General features: G+C 44.6%; 1 long non-coding RNA gene across 9 annotated transcripts in view; it reads right to left on the bottom strand.

Annotated features, from left to right (window-relative positions):
• Positions 1–289: 289 nt before the first annotated feature.
• LOC147027631 (uncharacterized) overlaps positions 290–7,657 on the bottom strand; it is a 170,880-nt gene continuing 163,512 nt past the window's right edge. For 8 of the 9 annotated variants that reach the window (XR_015057145.1, XR_015057146.1, XR_015057150.1 and 5 more), the window contains one exon: positions 290–2,084. This is a non-coding gene — a long non-coding RNA (uncharacterized LOC147027631). The remainder of the gene's footprint in view (positions 2,085–7,657) is intronic. The other variant, XR_015057148.1, reaches the window with a different exon arrangement.

Raw genomic sequence — 7,657 nt, 5'->3', positions numbered from 1 at the left:
ATTACCAATGCATTTGCAAAATTTGGTGATCGGCACAGCCCTGTTTTTGACTATGATTTTCAGACACACACACACACATACACATACACATACACATACACATACACACACACATACACACACACACACACACACACACACACACATACACACATACACACATACACACATACACACATACACACATACACACATACACACATACACACATACACACATACACACATACACATACACATACACATACACATACACACACACTGGATCCCAAGAAATCCCATTTCCCATGTTGAGTTGTCTATTGCCTACTTATGTCCTCGTATTTATCAAAAAGTACATGTAAAAGTTTTTCCATGAGCCTTAGATCTGTTAAAAACCTCTATGGGTCACAATATGGTGTAAAGAGGGCTGTGCCACGCCAGCCTGCATGACATCATCATCCTGCATACCAAACCAGCTTGTGGTTGCCTTAACTCCCTGCCTGCTGACTTTGTATCTGAATCTGGTATTGTCGGTGCCATGTACATAAGATCATGTTTTCTCCCTCTTTCATCCCTATTTGTGTCTGTCGAGTGTGTGAATGATCACATGGGATACTTAACCTTTACAAGACAATGCAGAGGATTGCCATCGTATTTCGGGGAGATTTAAGCAAAACTTCCTGTCGCCAATAATAATAACATAATTAAAAAGCATGTTTGCACTTTGCAATGTCTGGAGTATATTTCATGACAACAACAGACCATTTTGATGCGGGAATGATCACTACCAAGGTCATTTCACACTCGCCAATGGTGTGGAATATTTAGACGCTGACATTGATTCACATTTGTGGAGTGTCCCGCATTTACCTTTCAGGTGTTCACTCACTTTAATAGCTTCTTTTAACCTTTCACAATGACATCTTCAAAATAGCATTTTTATTAATAGTGTTGAATGAAGATTATTTGCGATACATTCGATCTTGTGAATAAATAAATAAATTGTCAGTTTATGCAAGTTACGCACAACATTTCACATTGAAAAATGACAGTCTCACTCCACCAATTCGTTTATGATTTGACTTGAATGATTAGGGCTGGGAGGATGGCGTGGAGGGACACACACTTGCTTTTAAACTGTCTAACCTGGGTTTGAATCCCAACCCAGCTATAAGCTGTCATCTTGGTGTGTCACAGGCAGGTTGACTCAACAATGCGTGTGCCATCCCTCGGATGGATGTTAAGTTTGTGTCCCATCTGCCGTTGATTATATTTGTTGATTAGAAACCCCATGGTGTCCTTTGTAAAGAGTAGGTGAGCTATCGCTGGTACCATGAACAAATTCAAAATTCCTGCTCTAACCAGCAGAGGGCATTTCATCAGGGGTACAGCCATGCCCTCAGTCAATGATACTGGATCACTTTTGCAGCCTTGTGCTGCATATGGATGAAGAAGAAGACTCCTTCCTGTCATTTTTTTCACCTTGTCAGAAACACCTGCTCACAGCATTTGGTTCAGAATCATAACCTGAAAAATGGATCCCAAGATACATTTACACAAAAAAAAACACAGTTAGGCAATGAAGGTAAAGGCCACCTCTAAGCCCTTGTAGTGCTTGCACAGCTCTGCAGACTGGCAGTGATTTATTAACATGCCATTGGGTGTCACATTTTTGGAATATGCAAAAACTTTGACAGGCAGGCATATGATACACCATTCGTTATGACTGTCATATTCACTCAGCTGTAAGCTTTATGATTGTTTCAGGCAGGCCGAGGTTAGGCTTGAAGGCACAATCGGCGTAAGTCTGCCACATTAATGTTGGCACTGAGCCATTGTGTTCTCCTCATGTTCTGCCACATGCGCAAACACTTTGTAAAGACACACAAGTGTGCATATGTACTTACTGTGGGCGTCAGATATTCACCCCTTTACGAAGACTTTGCACGTGGGTGCAGTCAGTATTACACCGATTCATCATGGCAGCACGCATGATGGGAGACACAGCTATGTGCTCTTGCTTGCAGCTGCCAGTGAGGGCCTCAAGCTTGCCTTTTGTTAAAGTGCCCAGATCGTTCAGCTCCGTAGAAGACTCCTCCACACCTGGAAGCAAACCGTGTACAGCAGCAGAGCACAAAGCTAGGCCCAGCAAGGCAATGAATCATGGATGCACAGATCATAGTGAGGTTTCCCCGAACAGAGAGTGGAAATAAAAAAAGGAGTCTTATTTTTCTTTGCCCTTTCCCCCAAGGGGCGGATTTGAGGTGAAGCCCTTTGGGCACCACGCCCGCTATATATCTCGGCAACTCGGGCCAGGGATTTCCACAGCTTTCCTGAATCGAGATCCGCATCCTCGGAACAAAGACATCCTGCGAACTGGCTGATGAGCCTCCCTTGGTGATAACCTTTCCTGTAAGCTCGTCCCGTTGATGAACACGTCCTGTGTGGATGAGTGTATTTATTCCATTCGCTTCCACAGCCTTCCCGAAATGTGAAGCAACGGTTCAGGTTTGGAGGGAGAAGGCGATCTTGCATCAGGAGACTAATCCTCAAATAGAAATAACTGCCAATTTTTTTTGGACATCCCAAGTTGTTTTGATGTATAAGTTGTAAAAGGAAAGTAGTGTTATAACAATACGTTTTAATAACAATTATAATTGTAGATATAACAAATGTTCAGTGGTGTATTTGCTTTTATAATTTAGTTCCACTAACAGGAAGGAAGGTAGACTTTGCTTTAAAAGAAAAAAAAAGAAGAAAAGAATGAAAAAATAATAAGTGTAAAGAAAGTTTAAATGAGATGAAGAGTTTTCGGGTGTGGGAAAGTAAAATGAAATTTATGGAAAGAAGTGAGGAAGGAAGTGGATTAATCGGTGGAGAATGGAAGAAGAGAAGGAGGTTCATGTTGGCGAGAGAAAAACAGTTTAAGGAGAGTGGAGCGGGAGTGGTGGATCAAGGGGCAAGGAAAGGAAAAAAGGGGAAGAGGGGTTAAGGGTGACTGCATGGAAAATTGTGCTTGGTCGAGAAAGAGGGACTTCAGTGCAGTAGATGGAGAGAAGAAGCAAAAAGGTTGCTAAAAAGGGGGGGGGGGGGGTTGGAAAGAAGATACAAAGAAGGGTCAGGTAAAAGGTAGGTGTGGGTGTGGTGAGAATGCATAAATCATTTGGAAGATTGTGAGGATCGGGGTTTGTGGTAAGAGTATAAATTAAGTCGTCATGATAAAATATGGGGATGGAATGATGGTCGTCTTTCTCCCTCTCTCTCTCTCTCTTGGCAGGTTCAGTGCTGCGGGTGCAACCTGACGACGAGGATTGCACTTGGTAATTTGCCTTTGCCTTACCTACAATTAGCAAAGTTAGGATTTGGATTTTGTTGAGGGTTCCAACTCACCTACGCTTCATTAATGACACTATGGGTTCTTTAACGTCCACCAGCTAATGCTAGGACACGGGACTCTCAGCTTCATGTCCATCCACAGGATGGCACACTTTATGATGAGATGATACCCTGCCTGTGAAGCAACATTCAGTTTATAGTCGGATCGAGAATCAAACCCAGGCTAGACAGCTAAAAGGCAAGTACACTCCCTCTGTACCTTGGTGTCGACTCATTACAAGACAATGAGATTGTGATGTTTTGAAAGAATCATACTTTTCAAAAATACAATTAACATCTCTCTCTCTCCTCTCCTCTCCTCTCCTCTCCTCTCCTCTCCTCTCCTCTCCTCTCCTCTCCTCTCCTCTCCTCTCCTCTCCTCTCCTCTCCTCTCCTCTCCTCTCCCTCTCCTCTCCTCTCCTCTCCTCTCCTCTCCTCTCGTCTCTCTCTCTTCCCCCCCCCCTGGTTGCATCATTGGCTGGGACACGGCTTTGCTGCTCATGCAGTGTCCCCCTTACCAGTACACTGATACTCATTTTGCCGACCTCGGAAGGATGACAGGCTGAGTCAACCTCCTGGTGTATTAATTCAGCAGCCCAACAGGGCTTGAACTCTGGACCCGAGGATCCCAAGCCACCACCCAAACCACTAAGCCAACACCAGGCTTGTTTTGACAATGAAACTCAACAAACAAGTTTGTACCTTAATTACTTATAAGAATAGGAATCATATAATGCAGGGAGAAGCAAAATACTGTTACGTGTAAGGGGGCAATATGGGGTGCGGGAGGGGAAATTCATAGATACTGTAGATTGTGCGAGGAATAGCATAGACCATATGCTCAAGTAAGTTAGATTTACTCCTCAATTACCTTTGCAGGAGTCATCGAAGCTCTCTCTCTCTCTCTCTCTCTCTCTCTCTCTCTCTCTCATTCTCTCTCTCTCACTCTCTCTCTCTCTCTCTCTCTCTCTCTCTCTCTCTCTCTCTCTCTCTCTCTCTCTCTCTCTCTCTCTCTCTCTCTCTCTCTCTCTCTCTCTCTCTCTCTCTCTCTCTCTCTCTCTCTCTCTCTCTCTCTCTCTCTCTCTCTCTCTCTCTCTCTCTCTCTCTCTCTCTCTCTCTCTCTCTCTCTCTCTCTCTCTCTCTCTCTCTCTCTCTCTCTCTCTCTCTCTCTCTCTCTCTCTCTCTCTCTCTCTCTCTCTCTCTCTCTCTCTCTCTCTCTCTCTCTCTCTCTCTCTCTCTCTCTCTCTCTCTCTCTCTCTCTCTCTCTCTCTCTCTCTCTCTCTCTCTCTCTCTCTCTCTCTCTCTCTCTCTCTCTCTCTCTCTCTCTCTCTCTCTCTCTCTCTCTCTCTCTCTCTCTCCTTCGTCATCCCCCAAGTTTGACCTTGAGTGGAGAAGCGAAACCCCTTTTCATCATTACCATCCTTTCATCTTCCGCCAGAGCCGCACTTCGCTCAGTGCCATGCCAACCTGCACAGCATCATCGACTGCAGCCACAACAATCTCATGTCTGCCTGAAGTCATCACCTGCTCCCTTTGTATCTGAATCCGAAATTGTCGGCACCATTAGCAGGGTGTTTCTTTTGTACATAAGATCGTGTTTTCTTTCCCTTTCATCACTATTGTGTGTTGACTGCTTGGTTTGTTCCGTTTATTATCCCCCATGCTTTAAAAAACAAAGGGGGGGGGTGTGGGAGGATATTGTAATCAGCTCCGTCTATCTGTCCGTCCATCCATCACGCTATCTCCTCCTAAACTGTTGTACAGAAATTCACCAAACTTGGTATTAATGATCACCACTTGGCAAGAATGTGCAAGAGCAGAATAACACCCCCCCACCCCCATATGCTTTCTTAACAATCCTCTTGTGGAGGTTGGGTCATTCAAGTTAATGGGTCTTACTGTCAGCCATGATCATTCTTGGGCAAACCACATTTCAAGGTTGGCGCCCAGGGCATCTTCTGTGGTACAAAGTCCTTCCTTGACACACCTGAACTTCTATCCACCTACAGGGCCTCAGATGCAGCTTGATAGAGTATTGCTCTCACCTCTTTGCTGTCTCCCCTGCCTCACATCTTGCTCAGCTTGATGGCATGGAAACCAAGGCCTTAAAGATCATTGGAATCTCCAGCAATGAGGCTGAGACGATGGGCATATCGCTTCGCCTCCACAGACAGGTCAATGGTCTCTCTGTCTTCTACCGACTCCTTTCTGGTTTTGCACCCCCTGCTCTTTGCGTGCTTTGTCTCCACCTCAGATTTCTGCAGGGCACACATGGTTCACCATCAACCCCTTTCTAGTGAAATTCCAAGATCGAAGATCACTGCTCACCTCCACTCATTCGTTCCTCTTTTTCCCCACCTGTGGAAACAACTTCCACAATCTCATTCCTCCTTCTGGGTCTTAGGGGCAGCTTTTGAACACCATCTCAGATTGTCCACAATCCAAAACCATGATATTTTTCTTCCCTTCTTAACCCCTCCTCCGTCTAAATTTCCAATTTTCCCTCCTTGGAATTTCCATCTGTATCCATCTTGTCCACCCCATGCAACCTCTCCTGCTCCCCATTCATCCCCACACCCTCTGTTTGTTCAAGCCTCCCTCTATTGTGGCCTTCGACTCTGCTGTTGGTGTTTTCCCCTCCCTATACTCTTCCCTTTGCATCCTGTTGCATCCTAATCTGTTCAGTGTACGAGCTCTTCCACAAGCCTCGACTGTATACAAAAAAAACAAGAAACAAAATACAATTACGGGCACATTTCTAAACATATTTAAATGAAACTTTGTATATGCAATCAATATTTGGGGGAAGCACGACGTATTTAACGATTTTTTTGGGACTTGAGCCCCAGTTCATGCCCCGGGAGGTGGGGGGGGGGACTTCGTGTCAAAGGGGCGAAAAGGAGAAGTATTTTTATCTTAAAATTTGACATTGAGTCATTCCTGGTGGAACCTTTTGCCATCTTTCAACTTTGCTTTAAGTGGGAAGTTGGAGATTTGCGATGTCGACCTCGTCGACTGTGCCATCGACTTCGCTCCAGTTGATTATAAGCGTCTCGTACCATCCTCGTCTTCATATACATATCAAGAAACCATTTTAATTGTAAAGCAACATGTACCTGCCTTCTCGCCTCTTTGCGCGTGACCAACCGCCAAATTAGATTTATTTATTGGGCGACCCTTGAGGAATTGTAGTAGCTAATTCTGAATGCAGTGAATTCAAACAACGTTTCGGTCATTCGCTGAGGTCTTTATCAGGGCCTTTGATGCTGTAATACTGTGTTCTTTGTACAAATCATGCAGTGGTGTACATGTACCATGACATGAATACACACAACGGTGTGCTTGCACCTCCACACATCCACAGTGTTACTTACTGGCATCTAAAAGTGACCAATATCTATTTATTTATTAGTCCGCACACATGAAGCGAAAAGCGAGGTGAAGCAATTGGTTCACTTACGTCTATCCGTCCATCCATCTGTCCATTACAAACGTCAGTTTATGATTGAAGAACAACTTAATTTATATTGAGAGTGTTATATTTTGAACACGTATCGGAACATGAATCGGAAAACAAACCTGGAGTTCAACAGAACTTCGGCTCTGAATCATCCTGATCGCTCATGCATAGGGAGGAGTGAAATTTTTTTTTTTACTCCGTCTGCCTGTCTGGCAGTCAAACAAAATTGAAAATAATTTGAAACAGGAAACTTATTGTCTTTAAGGACGTCATAAAGGACACAAACAACAGGCACGAATAACTAATGTCATATGTTGGATAAGGTGGTGTAATAGCCACTGCCTAAGCTTCCAGAATTATTTTTATACGACCTTTACAATATTGTTGTGGGCCGGGGGTCGGTGGCAAGAACAACCGCGAGGTGGGTAAGTTTACGCCGTCTCCCACCGGTCTCCCCGGAATTATAGACCATCGCTCCGAATAAATTCAAAGCTGGCGGGTCGATTAATCGACCGTGAAATGCCAATATCTCGACCACGTGGCGTAGGGTTAACTTAATACCTAAGTAACCACGTAGTCTTGGCTACCGGGGATTCACGCCCTCGGAACGTCTGGCCAAACCGAATCACTCTACCAGCCATGGTATAGTATCAACTTCCACCAACCAACTCCGGCTCAGATGCAGTCGAGCAGGCCTGCCCAGGACGTTCCGGCTACGATGTACCGATTACCGGGGATGAAACCCCATCTAAACTCAGATACGAACCATGCTGGACCAATACAAGAAGGGACAGAAACGGACTGGGAACATTTCTAATAAACGTATTAACAGTAAATAAAA

This window comes from Eptatretus burgeri, chromosome 4 (assembly GCF_056783735.1).
Source record: "Eptatretus burgeri isolate ZD-2024b chromosome 4, Ebu_testis_v1, whole genome shotgun sequence".
In the NCBI taxonomy this organism is placed as follows: domain Eukaryota; kingdom Metazoa; phylum Chordata; class Myxini; order Myxiniformes; family Myxinidae; genus Eptatretus; species Eptatretus burgeri.
This window is presented reverse-complemented; position numbering and strand designations above follow the sequence as displayed.